General features: G+C 41.4%; 1 protein-coding gene across 1 annotated transcript in view; it reads left to right on the top strand.

Moving 5' to 3' along the window:
- The window catches only part of TGFA (transforming growth factor alpha), a 71031-nt gene that overhangs the window by 34292 nt on the left and 16575 nt on the right, over nt 1-20164 (top strand). The window lies entirely within an intron of this gene.

The following is a 20164-nucleotide window of genomic DNA, read 5'->3' as shown; positions in this document are numbered from 1 at the left end:
GATATACACAATGGTGACATGACAATTAAAGGGGTAGTCTATGATTTAAAAAAAAAACCAAGCTAAGAAGAATTAAATAATAAATTAACCTATTCAACCCCTTGCTGCTTCAGCTCTACCAACCTGGAGATCCTGTCTATGGGGGCATTTACATGATTTTTCGCAGACTGAACGGTTCACGGAAAATGGCAGAGACATGTCCGTTTTGATACGAGCGTCAGATCGAAATCGGCAATGCAAGTCTATAGTTCCGTGAAAAAATTGGATCTCATCCGGATGTCTGATTTTTACGGACTATCACATCGAAGTTCGAGAAGTTTTTTTTATTCTCCATGTCACGAGAAAAACAGATGACACTCCGACCACACTCTGATCAAAGTCTGACCAAAACTATCGCTTCATTTTTCTCGTGTGTTGGGAAAAAAAACGACGTCTGAATGAGATCCTAGGAAAGGAAGTTTGGTAGAAAGAGTTAAAGCTGAAGCGGATTTACACCTGTGAATTCACAGAGCAAATAGTGACAACTCACCTGAAAGGCTGCGCTCTCATGTGAGCGCGTTCATGTGTGTTATTAACCAGCCAGAGCTGCAGCCCTTTCCCAGGCTGCACATTATATGAGGAGCTTCCTTTCTTCCATGGAGCGCACATTGTAACCGCGCTGTTTACTGCTGTTCCAGCCATATGGAACAAGTCCGTCCTGTCTTCTAAACGGGTCAAAAACCTACAATATAAAACACAGAGAGGCTGTTCGGAAGAACGCGTTGGGGTACCTAAAGGACGGATACTTTTAGCGTGGACGAATATTTTAGATTTTAGCATAATTTGCTATATGCATAATAACACAGTAAAGGCATGTGCCGCCACATGGTGCCCTTTCCAGCACAATTTTTATACCGCTATCCTCCCATATAACTCATCAGCTAGGTTACCAATAAATTTCACATGGAAACACCAAGAAGCATATCATGATTTCATATAAAAATATAAATTTTATTACAACAAATAGAATCACAATATACACAAAAAGGATGCAATAAAAGAGGGACCTACAATCAAGGCTGTGCAAAATTAATGCACGGACAGCACAAAAAGACTATGATAATAGCACAAGCCATATGCAATATACAACCAAAGAACAAAGGAGGAGTTTTAAATATGGTAATTTATGCTAGTAAATATGCTTTTCCAATTTGCTACCAACCTATTACCCCTAGAAGGCAAGTTTGCTTTTAAGGTGACAGGAAATGGGTCGCCCTCCCAGGGCTGTGGGGTACTTGGTACCGGGCCGGTATCAGTGGGATGTGTCACAGCAGCGGTGACCCGGACCGTGGCCCTGGGCGCCCAAGTAATAGGGGAAGTTGTGAATGGTAGAATGTAGTTAGATGAATAGTTTGTGACGCCACCTGTGGTGTTTGGCAAGGGAGGTGTTAAGACAGATCCTCCGGGACAGATGGTGTGGTGCAGCAATGATGTTATAGCCCTCCACAGGAAGGGCTGTTGTCCCAGGGCAGTGTAGATGTGGAGACACTTAGATGGTGTAGTGTCCAGCGCAGGGGATGTAGCAGTGCCAGGCGGACGGACACAGGAAGGAATGGAGGACACCAGGGCATGTAGTTCCAAAGCTTTACTCACAGTCTGTAGTGCCCGCTTCTGTGCCGTGTCCTCCGGGTCAGGGACTCAGTCAACCCCCAGGCAAGATGGAAGGCTCCCATCCATGCTCCGCCAACTTATGTCCCTTTTCTGAACGTCTCCTCTTTAGCGCCTTTAAGTATGAAGATCTCCTAGTACTGAGTTACACTGGAGTTCCTCCTGACAGATGTTCCCAAGAATTCTACTTGTACGGCAAACAGCTGTAGCCTGCTTCGGGGACTCTCTACTCCTAAGTCCCGGCTCTCTATCCGTGTTGCTGTTGTGCCCTCAAGTCTTAGATGGGTGTAGTGCATTTACAGCCCACTACTCCACCGGTGTCTGCTGCAGAACCATTAGTGTCCATACAACCTCGGGGACCATGCCCCGGCCTTGCGCTTAGAACTTCTAGGCAGGGTTCTTCCTCTAACCCACGTCCTCTGTGTTCCCTTTTACTCCTACATTCCCTACTTGTCTTTCTCTCCTATAGAAGCTCAGGCTTCAGTTCAATGTCTTTCTCCTTCTTTCCTTTCCCGTGCCAGCTGGCTCAGGTCACTGAGGCAGCTGCAGCACTCCTTCCTCCATCCCTCTTCCAGGGATCCCCACTCCTCTCCGAGTGGATTCCTCTCTCAGACTCTCCGACTGACTGTCCTGTAATCCTAAACCATCCTGCTCTTTTATGTATTCTCAACTCCACCCACCTCCCAGCACATCTAGTGTTCCAAGCAGGGAACCACCAAAGGTGCTCTGCTTCTCTCTAAACAAGGAGCCGCAATGTGGTTTTGCTGAACTACTCTATTGTGTGGGGTGCGAGTGTTGGAGCATGGTCAGGAGCCCCCAACTTACCTGGATGGTGGGGCACCACACCTTAGGAGAAGGTGCATTACCTCTGTGGCGACTGAGCCTCAGGGGCACCACAGAAACAACTCCCAATGTATTCACAGGCTATAAAACCAAACATGTCCAAATCCATATAAATCAAAGTTTGAAATAAAGTAGACAATTATACCTATCACTAGGAGAGCTGCCCGCCGCACATGCGATGGTGTCCCTCTGCCCCGACGCGCGTTTCGCTTCGCTTCTTCGGGAGGCACCCATATATCCTCCCATATAAGCATTGCTAGCTTCATAGTACTGCTTCTGAAAGAACATGTCAGTAAATCAAATGAAAATGAAGAGGTGCAGCAGCAGGCACTGTGCACGAAGATATATGTGAACATTGTATGTATGAATTCTGAACAGTATTATTGCTATGTAGACTGGACTTATAGAAGTAAGATACTTAGCATGGAAGTTTGCCAGTTTGCTTGTGCCCATCTTCCATGACGAGGCGTAGCCTGTAAATGTTAACCTAGCTTAAAGGGTATATCTGGGGCTAATTAATATTTTCCTTATGGGCCTGAGAATTAACAGGCAGGCAGTTAACTACCTGACCATTGTGCCTGGCGTCACTCTCTGCCGGGTCAGAATGGTCACGGACTGCTCCTGCGGGCAATTCATCAGCTTCCTGTGATGTCAAGTCAACAGAACAGTGTCTTCTCTTCCTCTCTATTCTGTTGACGGGGTGTGACTACCAATGTCATGCTGATGGACTCTCCACTGAAGAACTGTGTGAAGCCAGCTGTCAATCAGCATGACATCGGCTGTCAATCAGCATGACATCGGCTGTCAATCAGCATGACATCGGTAGTCAAGTCCCATCAACAAAGCTGCCAGGAAAAGGAAGAGCTGCTCTGTTGATGTGAAGCGGCAAAATGGAGGGAGTTGAGGGATGCATTCCTATTCTTAAAATTGTGGAGGTCCCAGCACTCAATCCCTCAGCAATCCCCAAGTTATCACCTATTATTTGGACTTTTAATGATTGGAATAACCCTTTATGATGGACTATTAGTGTTATAGTCCCCAGCAAACTAATAACATGTTACTAACAATCAGTTGTATGGGTATAGTTCTCCATAGCCCTCTATGGATATATCCAAAGTATCTTGTACAGGGAAATATCTCATATAAAAGAGTCCCAGCCGCAGTGTGAAAAATAAATATTTAGTACAATGCCAGTGTGATTGCTGCATGAGCCCCATTAGAGCAGCACTCCGACCAAAGTTTTTATCCTCTTAATATATTACACTCGTCATATTATATAGCACTGTGTACTTGCAATTGCTCATTTTGCCTTTCTACCCAGTTAATTCTTCTCTTATCTCTGCTCTATGTAGAAACAGGAAGTCTCTTGTCCCTGCATGATTCACAACACAGTTATATACAGCGCTATATAATATGGTGGCTGCAATATATTAAAGAGGATGAAAACTTTGATGGGAGTGCTGCTTTAATTGATCTTTATATTTATCAAATAGAACCTCTCCAACAAATGACATTGTGTAAAGGGGTGACACCGACTACCATCATCGCTTTGTCTGTGGTGGGACCATCGGCTGCCCCAGTGGTCTACATTTACACAGGGCAGTACCAGAAATACACATTTAGCATTTACTGCTATATTTTCTGAAGGTAGAACTGTTCCGACTCCAGTTTGTGGGCTCCAGACAATTTCTAATGAATGAATCGGCTTTTTATTCTAATTATAGAGTTCCCTGTAATTTGTCAGGTCGCCTTTCTCCTTCCTGCAATCATCCTTATCCCTGATAATCCTCCGGCTAAACTGATTGGGGGAATGAAGTGCAGTTAGTTGCTTCAAAGGAAATTATGTCTAAGGATTTCACAGTGACTGAGGTGGGTCGTTGCTTTATAGAAGATGGGAATTTCCAATTCTCTTCACGAAACTGTTGCTGTATGTTCTGGATGGGTGATTCTGACTGTAATGTCCAGATTCGCTCTCATATCTAGTACCCGTCCTACCACAATAACTTGTTACTTACCCAAAACTTGCTGGTCAGATTCATGCAGATTGGTCATCACCATGACTATGCTGGTGACATCGTCTTTGTCATCAGATCTAGTCATATCCTGTTAAATCGATAATTTCTGCCCAATGTCATACTCAGGACATAAAACTAGCCCAAACCTACAGATTATAGCAGGATCATCTAAAGATCTAATGTGTAAAGGGGCCATCCAAATCCCCTAATAGCAGATGTTAGGGGAAAGGAGAATCAGGCATATTGGACAATCTTTTGTTCCCATGGGAGATGAGCCACTACTAAATGTGTCTTCTTATCGTATATTTCCCTTACAGTCGAGAATACATATTTATGGGTCAGATTGAAGACCATCAGGAGAAATAAATTGGCTGCCTTACGCACCTTTGTAGATCACTATGGTTCAGAGTGGTTTCACCCAATAGCGACATAAGCAGAGGATATCCCTCAAATACAACCATGGATTTTGCCTCTTACGGATAAAATTATGAGACCTATAACAAGAGACTACACATACCATCAATAATTTGAAGACCTATAGCATTATTATGAACAAATACAAACATTTAAAACAAAGTGTGTGGAGATGGTTTTATGAATATCAACTAAGAGTGAGTGGTTATGTTTACATGAAACCTATAAATCCGAATATATATATATATATATATATATATATATATATATAAAAATGGCTCCAAAATGTAGTAATTGATGTAGTATTACCAGAAAAAAAAATAAATAATAATAGTAAAGGGGAAGGATGAATTCCCTAAAAATGGTGAATGTTCTTGATCTATAGATTCTATTCTACAATAATACAATGTCACCATTAACATTACATATGTAGGGGAAAAAAGTGTTTAGTGGATAAAATAGCAATTAATAGAAAATTCATGGAGTTAGTAATGAAAAATAAATAACACTATATTTAGATATGCAATAAAGTGCAATAACAATTATGCAAAAGGAGTGCTACATATAATATGGTGTATACTAGGGCATAAATGACTAAGTCTCCCTCATAAGTATGTAATCTGTGAGATAGTCCTGATGTGTCCACGTAAGAGACCACACAGGGACAAAAGATATGAAACACTAAACGTGGTAAAACAGGATCAAGTTAACCACATCACCTCAGAAGTTTGCACCTGACGCGCGTTTTGCCATCGCTTCATCAGTGGGCAGATGGGTATAATTGTAAAGTGCCTGTGAAACTAGTAACTTTGCATCCTATCTCTTATCAAAAATTCTCTAGAATAGAGGAGATATTAATTTTATAGTATATCGCTCATGCCATGGTTACTGCCCACTGCTGCTGTCTATCAAAGGTGGCTAGTCTCCAATGCAAGTAGCGCAGCGCTTACATGCTCTTTGCTTTAGAGCATTAGAATCTCAGTGCTCTTCCAATGCTGAAGGGACAAAGTGGCTCAACCATGCCGCGTGTCCAAAATGTTGATAATTCAGGAGCGAACTACCCTCCTGGCAAGCAGGAGAGCGGGAGGCAGTAGAGCAGTGTGCTCCTGAAGAAAAATCTTGAGAAGAAGCAGAAGTTCAGTAAGGTCTCATACACTTATATGATTGAACTTGTAATAATAGTAATAATGCAGATAATGACTTATCCAAGCATCAGTTGTTTGTGGGCTTTTGGGTCTTCCAATATGAAAGTTCAGTTGCCTTTTGGTGTAAAATCGACAACTGCTCTCCCCACATTACATGGGCAATGTACTAGTTGCCACATTTTTAGATGGAGGAACACTAGTTACTAATAAGCTTCTTACAAATGATAATGATTTTACATCATTCAGTAGTTATCGCGTAGAAAGACTCCATGTTTGCACTTCAGTTCAGAGGATTACAAATTATCCTGAGTATGTCCGTACACATATCACATCGTAACATCAAAATGACGTTGTTTTTTTAACTACTACTATATTTTATGAGTTAATTTAAAGTCACCTTCATTTTTTTTTGTACTCCCTTTCTAAGAGAACCTGACATCTCAGAGGTTCAGTTTTTTTTTCAAAGACATGATTAATGACCCTAGGCCTATTTGATGTGGTCACAAGTGGAAAATTGGGATGCAAATGTCTTGCATCAAAGCAAACAATCTGTCCCATCCAGGATCAAAGTGAATAAATGGCTCAGAAATTATAAATATTCTATAGAATTGTACAAAAAAAAAGTTCAGTTCAAAGAATTTCTCATTCAATTATTAGTACATAGATTGACTAAATCTATAATATGGTAGGAAGGAAGTCCCAACAATCCATATAAGACCTCAAGGAGAATGTGGATAGATTCTGCAAACGATTACTGCAATGACAATTACCGTATATAGTGTAAATGTCCATTGGGTAAAGAGGACAAGAAGAACATCTTCCTGCCTTAAACACACACAACACATTAATTAACACTGAGTGGGCTGTGTAAACCCCTCCGTAGACATATTCTAATGCCGGCTGAATCTGCCGATATTGATGAGTTCACACCGACTGTCTAAAGTGTTAGGGGGTCCCGAACAATTTATTGTCAGGAAAGATATGGTATGTCCGATGTCAGACTGCCCATACTTTTGTTCTCCTGGAGATAAGCCGCCGGTGGGCATATCTAGGATTAGCTCTCTTATAGAGAACACAGTTGAATGAGTACCCGTATGCGAGAGCCAGCTGAGATGGCTGTCAGCAGAGCGATCGGCCAAAGAGTTGTTCAACTGACGGACGCCTTTTGTTTTTGGCGGGCTTTACTATTTGGAGGCAGTTTTGACAGGTTTTCTACTTACACTTCACATTCTCTTTTTTAAGTGATTATTTTAATGAGTGGAAAGATTGGTTCAAAGTGCAGGAACTGCTAACATTTCAATGAATTAATGGCACAGAAGAGTGGGTACATACTTGATTAGTTAAATCTTGGCAATCATAATCAATGCGATACTCGAAATCTCCATAGTCTCATAATTAGTGTCTCACTTTCCACCAATGCCTTTTAGGTTGTCACATTCCTGGTAATGTGCTTTTAAAAAAAGATTTTCAAGACACCCATTGAAATGAGTGGGAAACCAAATACTAAGTTATCTTGTCAAGTCTCCCAGAGCGAAATCCATTCTTTAGAGGGGAGTCCAGAGATAAGGGTCCTTCTCTATGCCCTAAAAGGATTGTCCTCCCTCCTTGTGTATAGTTAATATCAGAGTTTCTTTTTTTATCAGCATGTTTTATTATTATTATTATTATTATTATTATTATGGAAGGGGAGTTGGAAAATACTGGCTGTTTTTTGACACTTGGGCCTCAGACTGCTGCAGTTTGACCACCTGTAGACTGCTGATGCATATGAATGGCAATGATAGTGAGCTAGAATTTTCACCCTTCATTTCTTGCCTTGTATATATTGGCATGATGGCTTCCAAATCATAATAGTGCACCAAATCCAAATGGAACCCAATGGATCTTATTGATATAATGCTGTATGTTCCTTTAAGGTTTTCATTATTTCAACAGCAAAGTGAGCACTCCATGTTCTACTATTCTTGCTATCAAAAGTGATCCTCTTACATAAGTCCTAACTGAGAATCAAAACATCAATGTGGACAGAGTATAGAGGATATCTCTCTAAGGGAACCTGTCACAAGAAAAAAAAAATATGAACATCAAAGATATGGGGTTAATCTATAGGTTAACGCTGTTACTAACCTGCTCGACACCAAACGCTTCAGAGAGAAAATGAACTTTATTCCCCCGGCAGCATTCCGGTCTCAGTCATGGGGGCGGCACCGGTGCTGGTTCAATCACCGCTCTGAGCCGCGGCTGTAACCGCGCTTCCGGTCCTGACTGACAGTGGTCCCTAATGCAGAGCCAGTGTCAGTCAAGACCTGGTTACAGGCGCCGCTCTCTATACCAATGCCGCTCCCATGACTTAACCGAAAACGTTGCCAGAGGGAATAAAATTAATTTTCCCCCTGCAACGTTAAACTAAGAGCAGATGCCGTGCTGGTTAGTAACAATATGAACCTGCAGATTAACGCAATATCTGTAGTTTAGTGACATTTTTTTCTGGTGATGGTGACAGGTTCCCTTTAAAGATCTGTCATTAGCCATAAATATGTAATTTTAATACCCGGTGTAAATGTCGCTGTTTTCCAGAATCTGGCACCGTATATATTTTTGTTCTTTTGCACCCTCTTCCCTTAAAATAAACCTAGTCTTTTTAACCTAATGGATGTGGTCCTCAAGAAGCCTCCCACAGACAAGAGCTGAGTAATACTCCCACTTGGTTAAAAAAGAGTAGATTTATATACAGTGAAGAGGAAGCCATATCTCAGGAGCGAAGAGGCAAAGGAATACATTTTAAAAAATGGCAAATTTAGAATAGTGGCATTTAAAAAAATGACATATATAAGACTAAACTAGACTGGCCGCCGGTCTGCCGATCCGAACTCAACAACCTCATAGGCAGAAATGCCATAAATTAGTCTGTGTATTTTTCACGGACGTCTGAGTTTGGCCTTATTGAAAGTGACAGGTCCTCTTTAACCCCTTAAGAAATATTATGTACAGTTACGTCATATGCAGAGCCCACATCCAAGTAGATGATGGGAAGAATAATCAACCCAACCATCTAAACGCCAGTGTTTTTGGTCGCCACAGCACTGGAAAAAATACAATAAGATGCGATCAAACCATTGCATCTACCCCAGAATGGTATCAGTAAAAACATCTGCTCAGGTCATAAAAAATAAGCCCTCACACAGCCCCATCGACCAAAAATTGGAAAATGGTAAAACATGCAATTTTTTTTATACAAATATCAGAATTTTTTTGCCACTTAAATAAATAAAAAAAACTATACATGTTTGGCATGTGCATCCTCGTATGGACCTGGGAAATCTGGGGAAATATCACCAGGTCAATTTTACCGTATAGTGAATATGGTCAATAAAAAAAAAAACAATTGTGGAATTGCGCTTTTTTCACAATTTTGCCGCACTTGGGATTTTTTCTTGTGCTTCACTTAATAAAATGAATGGTGTCATTCAAAAATACAACTCATCCCACAAAAATACAAGATCTGATATGGCTATTTCGTATGCAAAATAAAGGAAAAGTTACGGCTCTTGGAATGAGGGGAAGAAAAAAATAAAAGTGCAAAAATTGAAAATCGCCCGGTTAGGAAGGGATTAAGTACCGTAATTTAAAAAATAAACACAGTGGTGAACAAATGCCGTAATTAGACGGTAAAGTGTAGCATCTAAAGCTTTTACTACTACCATCTAACCTCTTATACACCACTTAAGGCGCCCACCATTACTGTGTGTTATGGACATGGGATGAACAGAGATATCTCTGCCCAGGCTCCGATGGCTTCTCTGGCACTGGTGACATTACACCGGTATAATGGGTCGGGTCTCATGCCATCAGGATTTTTGTGGCTTGATGCTTCCTATGAGTTTTCATGGCAGCATAATCACAAGTGACGTGTCTCCACACATACGCTCTCTGCTATCACTGACTTCATTCATAAACCTCCGCTCACAAGTCAGGAACTGAAACCTGAAACTCCCAACCGTCCTGTGTTTTCCGATTATGCGGCGCCTGCCTAAGAAAAAAAGGGGTTTTACATTCACCCTCTTCTTCAATAAATATGCAGAAATAAGAGAAATTAAAATAAAAACTGAATAAGCTTCTGAATTTTTCATCAAGCCTCCCCCTGTGGCCATCCTTCTTCTCGACCCCTCCATTGAGGTGATACAAGGAAGGCGTGTATTCTTGTTTGGAGTTGAATTATTTTCCAGAGGGTTCAAAGAGCGTTTCATTAACAGCGCTGCTTGTTTGCTCGGCGTGATGTTAAAAAGTAGGTTGTGTCCTTTGGAAGATTTGTCTGCAAATATGTCTGCTGCCAGTAAAATAAATCGACGGTGTTTTTTTTAACATTTGGGGCGTCCCATGCTGCAGAGTTGAAAGGGCGGCCATAGAACTTAAAGGATTATTGATAAACAAGCAGGACTTTATGCCGAGGTTTGCTTTTTATCCCCTGATACGTCTAATGGGGAGTCATTGGGTGCAGAGATTGGGAACCACCTTGTTCACGTTGTCGGTTATTTTCCAACTTTCTGTAAAATCTCAAGTACTTGACTTTTCGGCTTGTCTAAGGGACAACCAAAGGATTCTTTGGTGCACTGGTGGGCCGGTTTGTCCCTACATAGTGTTAATAGACATTGATCTGCTCTAACGCCACTAAGGTTGAGTTCAGACTGGGTTATAAAAAAAAATGGTGGAATTTTAACATTGTTGCTTCAAAAAATTGCCACGAAAATAGTTAGTATGCCCTTTATTTTGCCACAGGAAAACAACTTTCCTTCCAAAGCAGTATATATACAGTATCATGTAAAAAGTTTGGGAACCCCTGGCCAAAATTACTGTTATTGTGGCCTAAAGGTAAAGATGACACATTTCCTTTGTATTTTAGGCAAAATATTTTAATAGATTTTTATGTTTTACATTTTTATAGATTTTCATCTTTTACATTTGAAAAATTATACAAAGAAAAATGAGCCAATGCAAAAGTTGGGCACCCTGCATGGTTAGTACCTAGCAGCATCCACTTTTGCAATTATCACAGCTTGTAAACGCTTTTTTCAGTCAGCCAAGTCTTTCAATTCTTGTTTGAGGGATTTTCATCCATTCTTCCTTAAAAATTTAATCCAGTTCTGGATCATCTTGTATGCACTGCTAATTCGAGGTCTACCCACAGATTTTCAATGATGTTCAGATCAGGGGACTGTGAGGGCCATTGTAAGATATTCAGCTTGCACCTTTTGAGGTAGTCTATTGTGGATTTTGACATGTGTTTGGGATCATTATCCATTTGTAGAAGCCATCCTCTTTTCAAATTCAGCTTTTTTTACAGTGTTTGTTTAAATTTTATTGAATCCTTTCTTCCCGCTACCCGTAAAATGTTACCCTTGCCATTGGTTGTAACACAACTCCAAAGCATGATTGATCCAACCCCATGCTTAATGCCTGGCAAGAGGTTCTTTTCCTGAAATTCTGTGTCCTTTTTTCTCCACACTTATCTTTTGATCACTGTGTCCAAAGAGTTCTAATTTAACCTCATTGGTCCACAATGCATCACACTTGTTTAGATGTTCTTTTTCATACTTCTGACTCAGAAGTTTATGGTGAGGACGCAGGAGAGGTTTTTTTCTGATGACTCTTCCATGAATGCCATATTTTTGCAGGTGTCTCTGTACAGTAAAACAATGTACCACAACGCCTGAGTCTGCTAAATCTTTCTGAAGGTCTTTTGCGTGAAGCAGGGGTTTTGATTTGCTTTTCTAGCAATCCTACGAGCAACTCTCACTGAAATTTTGCCTGGTCTTCCAGACCTTATCTTGATCTCCACTGTTTCTGTTAACTGCCATTTCTTAATTACAACTGAGGATATGGCAACTTGAAAACGCTTTTAATTTCCAGAGTGCTAGGCGGCTGCTTAGGAGAACCTATGGCTGCTGTTTTTTGGCACAAGATTTGAGAAGGCTGAGTTTTTATAAAGCTAGCAAATTTGCACCACATGGCCTTTCCTAATTATGATAGTAAACAAGACAGGCTAATTAAGGTCTGCAACCTTGTTCAAAGTTATCTGAGCACACAAATCTCCAAGGGTGCCCAAACTTTTGCATTGGCCCATTTTCCTTTTTCTAATTTTTAAAATGTAAAACATGACTATATTTTTTTTCTCTTTTTTGCTTTAAACAGAAAGGAAATGTGTCATCTTTAACTTTAGGCCTTTTAGAGATCATTTCATCTTCAACTTGCTTAACTCTTCACAGCAACAGAAATTTTGACCAGGGGTGTCCAAACTTTTACATACCGATATATATATATACAGTCATGGCCAAAAGTATTGACACCCCTGCAATTCTGTCAGATAATACTCAGTTTCTTCCTGAAAATGATTGCAAACACAAATTCTTTGGTATTATTATCTTCATTTAATTTGTCTTAAATGAAAAAACACAAAAAGAATTGTCCTAAAGCCAAATTGGATATAATTCCACACCAAACTTAAAAAAGAGGGTGGACAAAAGTATTGGCACTGTTTGAAAAATCATGTGATGCTTCTCTAATTTGTGTAATTAACAGCACCTGTAACTTACCTGTGGCACCTAACAGGTGTTGGCAATAACTAAATCACACTTGCAGCCAGTTAACATGGATTAAAGTTGACTCAACCTCTGTCCTGTGTCCTTGTGTGTACCACATTGAGCATGGAGAAAAGAAAGAAGACCAAAGAACTGTCTGAGGACTTGAGAAACCAAATTGTGAGGAAGCATGAGCAATCTCAAGGCTACAAGTCCATCTCCAAAGACCTGAATGTTCCTGTGTCTACCGTGCGCAGTGTCATCAAGAAGTTTAAAGCCCATGGCACTGTGGCTAACCTCCCTAGATGTGGCCGGAAAAGAAAAATTGACAAGAGATTTTAACGCAAGATTGTGCGGATGTTGGATAAAGAACCTCGACTAACATCCAAACAAGTTCAAGCTGCCCTGCAGTCCGAGGGTACAACGGTGTCAACCCGTACTATCCGTCGGCATCTGAATGAAAAGGGACTGTATGGTAGGAGACCCAGGAAGACTCCACTTCTTACCCCGAGACATAAAAAAAGCCAGGCTGGAGTTTGCCAAAACTTACCTGAAAAAGCCTAAAACATTTTGGAAGAATGTTCTCTGGTCAGATGAGACAAAAGTAGAGCTTTTAGGGCAAAAGCATCAACATAGAGTTTACAGGAGAAAAAAGAGGCATTCAAAGAAAAAAACACGGTCCCTACAGTCAAACATGGTGGAGATTCCATGATGTTTTGGGGTTGCTTTGCTGCCTCTGGCACTGGACTGCTTGACCGTGTGCATGGCATTATGAAGTCAGAAGACTACCAACAAATTTTGCAGCATAATTTAGAGCCCAGTGTGAGAAAGCTGGGTTTACCTCAGAGGTCATGGGTCTTCCAGCAGGACAATAACCCAAAACACACTTCAAAAAGCACTAGAAAATGGTTTGAGAGGAAGCACTGGAGACTTCTAAGGTGGCCAGCAATGAGTCCAGACCTGAATCCCATAGAACACCTGTGGAGAGATCTAAAAATGGCAGTTTGGAGAAGGCACCCTTCAAATATCAGGGACCTGGAGTAGTTTGCCAAAGAAGAATGGTCTAAAATTCCAGCAGAGCATTGTAAGAAACTCATTGATGGTTACCGGAAGCGGTTGGTCGCAGTTATTTTGGCTAAAGGTTGTGCAATCAAGTATTAGGCTGAGGGTGCCAATACTTTTGTCCGGCCCATTTTTGGAGTTTTGTGTGAAATGATCAATGTTTTGCATTTTGCTTCATTTTATTTTGTGTTTTTTCATTTAAGACAAATTAAATGAAGATAATAATACCAAAGAATTTGTGTTTGCAATCATTTTCAGGAAGAAACTGAATATTATCTGACAGAATTGCAGGGGTGTCAATACTTTTGGCCATGACTGTATATATATATATATATATATATACACACACACACAGTATATATAGACAGATAGGTCAAACAGTTATCGGTGTAGTAATGAAGGGGTTAAACCTATTTCAGTATATTGATAAATCAGGTTATTGTGCAGAGTAGAAGACTTCAAAGAGACAGACATCTGTGATAAAGTTCAAAGCAGTTGTAAACAGGTGGTCACAAAAGTTCAGGATTTAATCACTACTGGAATAATACGGTGTGGAGTGAGGGGGCAGGGAAGACAATGCACCTGGTAGGTGGCCTGATATACCAGCCAAGACCATCCAAGCATAGCAGACTGTAAGAAAATAAAAAAAATAAAAGGGGCACTAGGAAGAAAGTAAATCAAATTACAATTGTTCTCAACAAATAATATCCTGTGTCTTCAAATGACCTGACATTGTTTTATACATATATTTACCTGTAGGTATAGTATGCCAGACTAGGTGTGGAAGGATAAGGGGATAACCCTGGCTATTACTGTATTCACTATACATGGCAGATTATGGTTCATTTATAGCAGTCAAGGGGCCAGAATGCCCAAATCCCAATTTGCTTTTCTGTCTTCAGTTTTCTAGATCTTTCATGGGATCTGTTTGGCATTGTGCGTCTCACCTACAAGTGAAATCGCTGGTGGCTCCGCTATAAACATGCATGCTATGCCTTGTATGCATGTTTATTTCAGAGGGTAGAGGGGAATAAGAGAGGTCTGGCAGTGGTGTGCGTCTGCTGTCAAAAAAGATTGTGCATCTTGGATTCATCTACTATCCTAAGTCAAGAAGTTCACATGCATGTTAGGTTTTGGGCCATTCCCACAAAAATTGGCAAGTTCATTCGAGTTTTCACTGGCTTTTATGGGCACTTATAAAAGGAAAATAATATTTATTCTCTTATTGTCACTATTTAAATTTTTTCGGCAAAATTAACGGGGTTCAGATTAAAAATATAGAAATCCAGCAATCTTGATGACCACCAAGTCCAAGCCAACAAGGGTAAGATCTGGGCATTTAGTGGCTACACCCATATAATTGTTGGCGCTCATAGCTCTTGAATCTTAAGGCCGTTACACATAGCGAGATTGTTAGCGAGATCACTGAAAAGTCACCGATTTTGTGATGCAACAGCGACCTCGCTAGCGATCTCGCTACTTGTGACACATAGCAGCGACCGGGCCCCTGCTGGATATCGCTGATCGTGCTCAAATGTCCTGGGCCATTTTTTGATCATTGGTGTCCCGCTGGCCAGCATGCATCGCTGTGTTTGACGCCGACGAGCGACCTCGTTGGCGACAGACCTCATGGATGCAGGCGTCAGTCGTCAGAATAGCTGCTGTGTGACAAGGTCCCAACGACCGCCGAGGTCGTTATACGGATCGCCGCATCGTTGCTGCATCGGTGAGTAAGTCTGCCTGTTTGACAGCTCACTAGCGACCATTTAGCGACATACCAGCCGATCCTTACCAGGTCGTATCGCTGTCGGGATCGCTGGTGCATCGCTTATTGTAACGGTACCCTTAGACCTCCACTGGTCGAATCTTATAATAATCTTTATTTATTTATTTATGGCGCCAACATATTCCGCAGCGCTTTACAGTTTGCACACATTATCATCGTTGTCCCTGATGGGGCTCACAAACTAAATTCCCTATGTGCAAGTCTTTGGAATGTAGGAGGAAACCGGAGAACCTGGAGGAAACTCACGCAAACACAGGGAGAATATTCAAACTCCTTGCAGATGTTGTCCTTGGTGGGATTTGTACCCAGGATCCCAGCGCTGCAGTGCTAACCACTGATCCACCGTGCTGCATTTTATTTAGATTATTATCACCTGTTTATTGCATATCCTGGTACATTCTCATCCCTTTTGTATGAGACATTGGTATAGGAGGGATAGCTAGGCTTTCCTCTACTTGGGGAGAAGATTCAGTTTGCTGCTGTATCTGCATACTTGCCTACTCCACCGGAATGTATGGGATGCTACCAGATTAAAAAGACATCCAGGACTCCTACAAGACTTGGTTAAGTTCCTGGGCACCACATAATCCTCTTGGAAAGCAGTGCTCCCCTATCCTCTATTACTGCGACGCCTAGCCCAAGAGTCCAGAGGTGCATTCAGAGAAAAGAACAAGGCCAAGAAGCTTTGTGGTTATGCAAATAAAAAATTGACATCACACTTCAAGTGCCAAAATGCCCCACTTCTACGTGCGAATTTTGAAAACTTGAAATTATGATCTTAATATCCTGTTTTCCTCTACCCCCAACAATATGGGCATATGTCTCACCCCCAAAAGATAAACTTCTTCCCCAGTACTGCTGTGCTCTACTAATAGAGTGGAATGTCTCCCACCTTGGCCCAAGAGACCAATATTTATCCCATTTCTGCTCTTAGGACTCATTTACACTGGGCGACAATCAGGGGTCATTTAATAGCCTGTGCATCAGAATGATGAATCTCTTTATGGAATAAAATTATTTTTAATAATATTTTTTTCTAAACCACCTCCATAAAGAGATTTACGTAGCGGTCACTGAGTGGACCGTTGGACGAGCAGCAGGCTGACAAATTGATTCTATATGCTCAGCTCTCTCCTGGAAAGGGTGAGTATATCTCTATATTGTTTTTTATAAATCACCCGGATAAGACCCTATTGCGCTCTTCTCTACCTATAGTTTGAATCATCAAAATGATGAATCATAGATCGTTCTTTACTAGTGATGAGCGAGTATACTTGTTGCTTGGGTTTTCCCGAGCATGCTAGGGTGGTCTCCTGAGTATTTTGGCGTGCTCGGACATTATTTATTTTTTCGACACAGCTGCATGATTTGCGGCTGCTAGACAGCCTGAATACATGTGGGGATTTCCTAACAACCAGGCATTCCTCACATGTATTCAGGCTGTCTAGCAGCCACAAATCATGCAGCTTCGTCGACAAAAAACTAAACTCCTAGCACGCCAAAATACTCGGAGGACACCCAAGCATGCTCGGAAATCTCGAGTAACGAGTATACTCGCTCATCTCTATTCTTTACACATGGGCTGCTTGGCAGCACATGTCCTGTTTACACACATCGATGTGCTGCCGAGAATGATTATTGTTTAATCAAGCTTAAAAGTAGCTTTTTGCTCGTTTGTCGGATTATTGTCAGCCTGTTTGCAGTGACCAATCGGGAAACGAGTGTCCCCAGGAATTCTCATTCACAATAATCACCCAGCGTGAATGCGCCCTAAGTGATAACAGCTCGAGCGGCGTGTTAGGTGACGCTGACCCCGTATTCTTGAGAAAACAAGCAGTATCATTGTGGAATGACCTGGTTTCTCCCTGCGCTTATAAAACGATTACTTATTTGTCAGCTCCCCTCACCCAGGGAATTTTTAAGCTGTTTAGCGAATTCCATTATAACCACAAAGTGAGGCCAAGACGGCTGCAGGTACTGCAAGTTAACCCATCAAATTACAGAAATTACAGCGGCTGTCTCGAGGACCTTCCTAGATCATGCCTCCATTAAGCGAGTAGTCACAGTCCTTCTGGTCTGTTGAAAAGATTTTCCTAATGGCTGACGGCTGATTTATAAGTGCGCGGATTACGGTCGAGAGACTGATCTCTAATTGATGTGACTGTCGTTCGGTAAGAGCAGCTGACTCGTAGTGGGGGATCATTACCTCCCTATAGGAATCCATGGACTGACTTGTATTACTAAGCATCATGTCACCTCTATGGCATATGTATGGTATGTTCTAAGGGAAATGAATCTTCTTTTCTGTTTCTTTTGACAAAATCATAGTCAGAAGAAGCATATAATTTGCATTAAAGAACAGTTTGTTATCAGATATTAGTACTGAACAAAGGGGGTCTATTTGAATTGTTAACATGGGGTACCATCCCTGTGTTACTAAATGCTATCACACCTGTCTACCCACCCTACAGATGGGTGTTTCTGTGCCCCAAAATAAAATCTGTTTTTTATGTATCTGTATAAAATCTGTGGCATTAGTAATGTTAATGACTTCTTATATGCATTCGACTGCGGTGCTTTAAATATTTGCTAACTTTGGAGTAACTCGGGCAGTTCAGTGTTAAAAAAACTAACTGCTCTTTACTCCCTTTACTCACAGACTCTTGGTCCACTACTGAGTCTCTGGCGATGCTCCTGGTGGCTGCCATTGGCTGTGGCGCTAACATCGCGTTAACAGAGCGACAGCCAATCAGTGAGCTCAGTGGCTCTGTGTGGGTGGTCCTTATACACGCGCAGAGTCACTGAGCATAGTGATTGGATCCACACTCTCGACGTGAAGTGAGCATGGCTGCCAACGCTAAACACAGCAGCGGAGACTCAGAGGTGGACCGAGGGATAGTGAGTAAAATATGGTTTGGTTTTCTATACCAAGCTGCACTCAGAGACCAAGGTCTCATGAAAAGGGACAAAACCCCTTTAAGTAGGGGAGGCCAGAGAGGGTTCATAGAGAATGCATGAACTGAGGATTAAGGTCTAGCCTGTAACTATAGTGGGTGCAAAGGTGTAGTTGCAACTGGGCCCGGGAGCATAATGGAGGCCAAAGGTCTACTTGGCCTATATGAGAAAACCAATTCTTTTAAAAGATATCTGACACCAGTTTTGTTTTTACAATCTGAGAGTAGCATAATGTACAGACACAAAAGCTAATTCAGGCAATGTGTCACATACTGGGCTGCACGCTGTAGTTTTGATAAAATCACTGTTTTATCAGTGGGAGATTATCAATAGAGGACTAGTAAACCTGCTGCCATGTAGTCCTCCATATTCATGAGCTCTGTATAACCCCTCCCCCACCACTGACTGGCAGCTTTCTGCCTATGTAAAGTGTACACAGAAGGCTGCCAATCAGTGGTGCAGAGCTCAGCATTCAGAGAACTGCTATATCTGCAGCAGAGAATCCTGTGATTTTATCAAAATGACAAGCAGCTCAGTAAGTGACACGTCACTGTAATCAGTGATTTTGCCCCAACATCATGCCGCTTTCAGATGGGGTATCAAAAACCTGGTGACAGATTACCTTTATCGATGATAGTTTGGGGCCCTGCTGAAGATTTTGCATCGGAGCCACAAGCTTCAAGTTACACCACCATTTATGGTACCCTGGGGGTGAGCTTCAATTCTCATTGCATTTGTATGGGTGGGCTCCATGATATATATGGCCAAACTGCATCTTTGCATAGTAAGCAATGCGGCTGCAGGATACTAATTCATTGTGTTTATCCTTGAGTCCCACAGCTTAGGCCTTCGATTTAACAATAATGTAAAACTTCCAATAAAAGGAAAAAACTGAGGCTTTGGCCTGGTATTTGTTGACTTCATACAGCAGCCCCATATCTGTTTACCTTCTACTGATACAAAGACATAAAGCTCCACCGAGTCCATAGAGTGTGTGAGAAACAGATGATACAAAGGACCAAACTCTGAGGAAAATTTAGGAAGAGAGAACAGGGAAGAGTTATATTAGTGAGGTGATGTGATAGGCCAGTCTAAAGAAATGTATTTTTATGGTAGGCTTAAAACTGTGGACTTTGGGAATCTTTTGCATTGTCTGGGGTAATAGATTCCAGAGAACTGGCGCAGCACTAGAAAAGTCTTGGAGACAGATGTGGGAAGTTTAGATGATGGAGTATGTTGGTCTTAAGTCATTGGCAGAATAGATTGAACAGGTAGGGTGGGAGATAGAGATGGAGATGTATGGTGCTGGACAAATAGTGCAATGACTGGCACAGGGTGGAGGCATCTGTGTAGCAGCTGGACAGAAATATGAGCAGGAATGACATAACTACAGATGTAACTGATCACATCACCAGTCACAAAGTGTAAGGATGTATTTCTGTTATTCTTTTGTACCCTCTCATTTTACATCAGGCAGTTATAGTAGCTTATGCTTTCCTATGAAGGGTGTTGTATCACCACTTCCAGTTCTGAATTTCACATTCAATGCAAAGCTGAAGTTTTACAAGCATGACATAACTTCAGTTGTAACTGATGACCTCACCCGTCACAAAACCTATGGATGTTTTTACAGGACATTTTACATACAGTATATGGTAATCGTGTGACGTATGACGGTTCTGAGTCAGAGTTTATCCTTGTTTCATGGATACAGCACAGCTC

This window comes from Dendrobates tinctorius, unplaced genomic scaffold, assembly GCF_039654945.1.
Source record: "Dendrobates tinctorius isolate UK_male_01 unplaced genomic scaffold, ASM3965494v1 ptg000022l, whole genome shotgun sequence".
In the NCBI taxonomy this organism is placed as follows: domain Eukaryota; kingdom Metazoa; phylum Chordata; class Amphibia; order Anura; family Dendrobatidae; genus Dendrobates; species Dendrobates tinctorius.
This window is presented reverse-complemented; position numbering and strand designations above follow the sequence as displayed.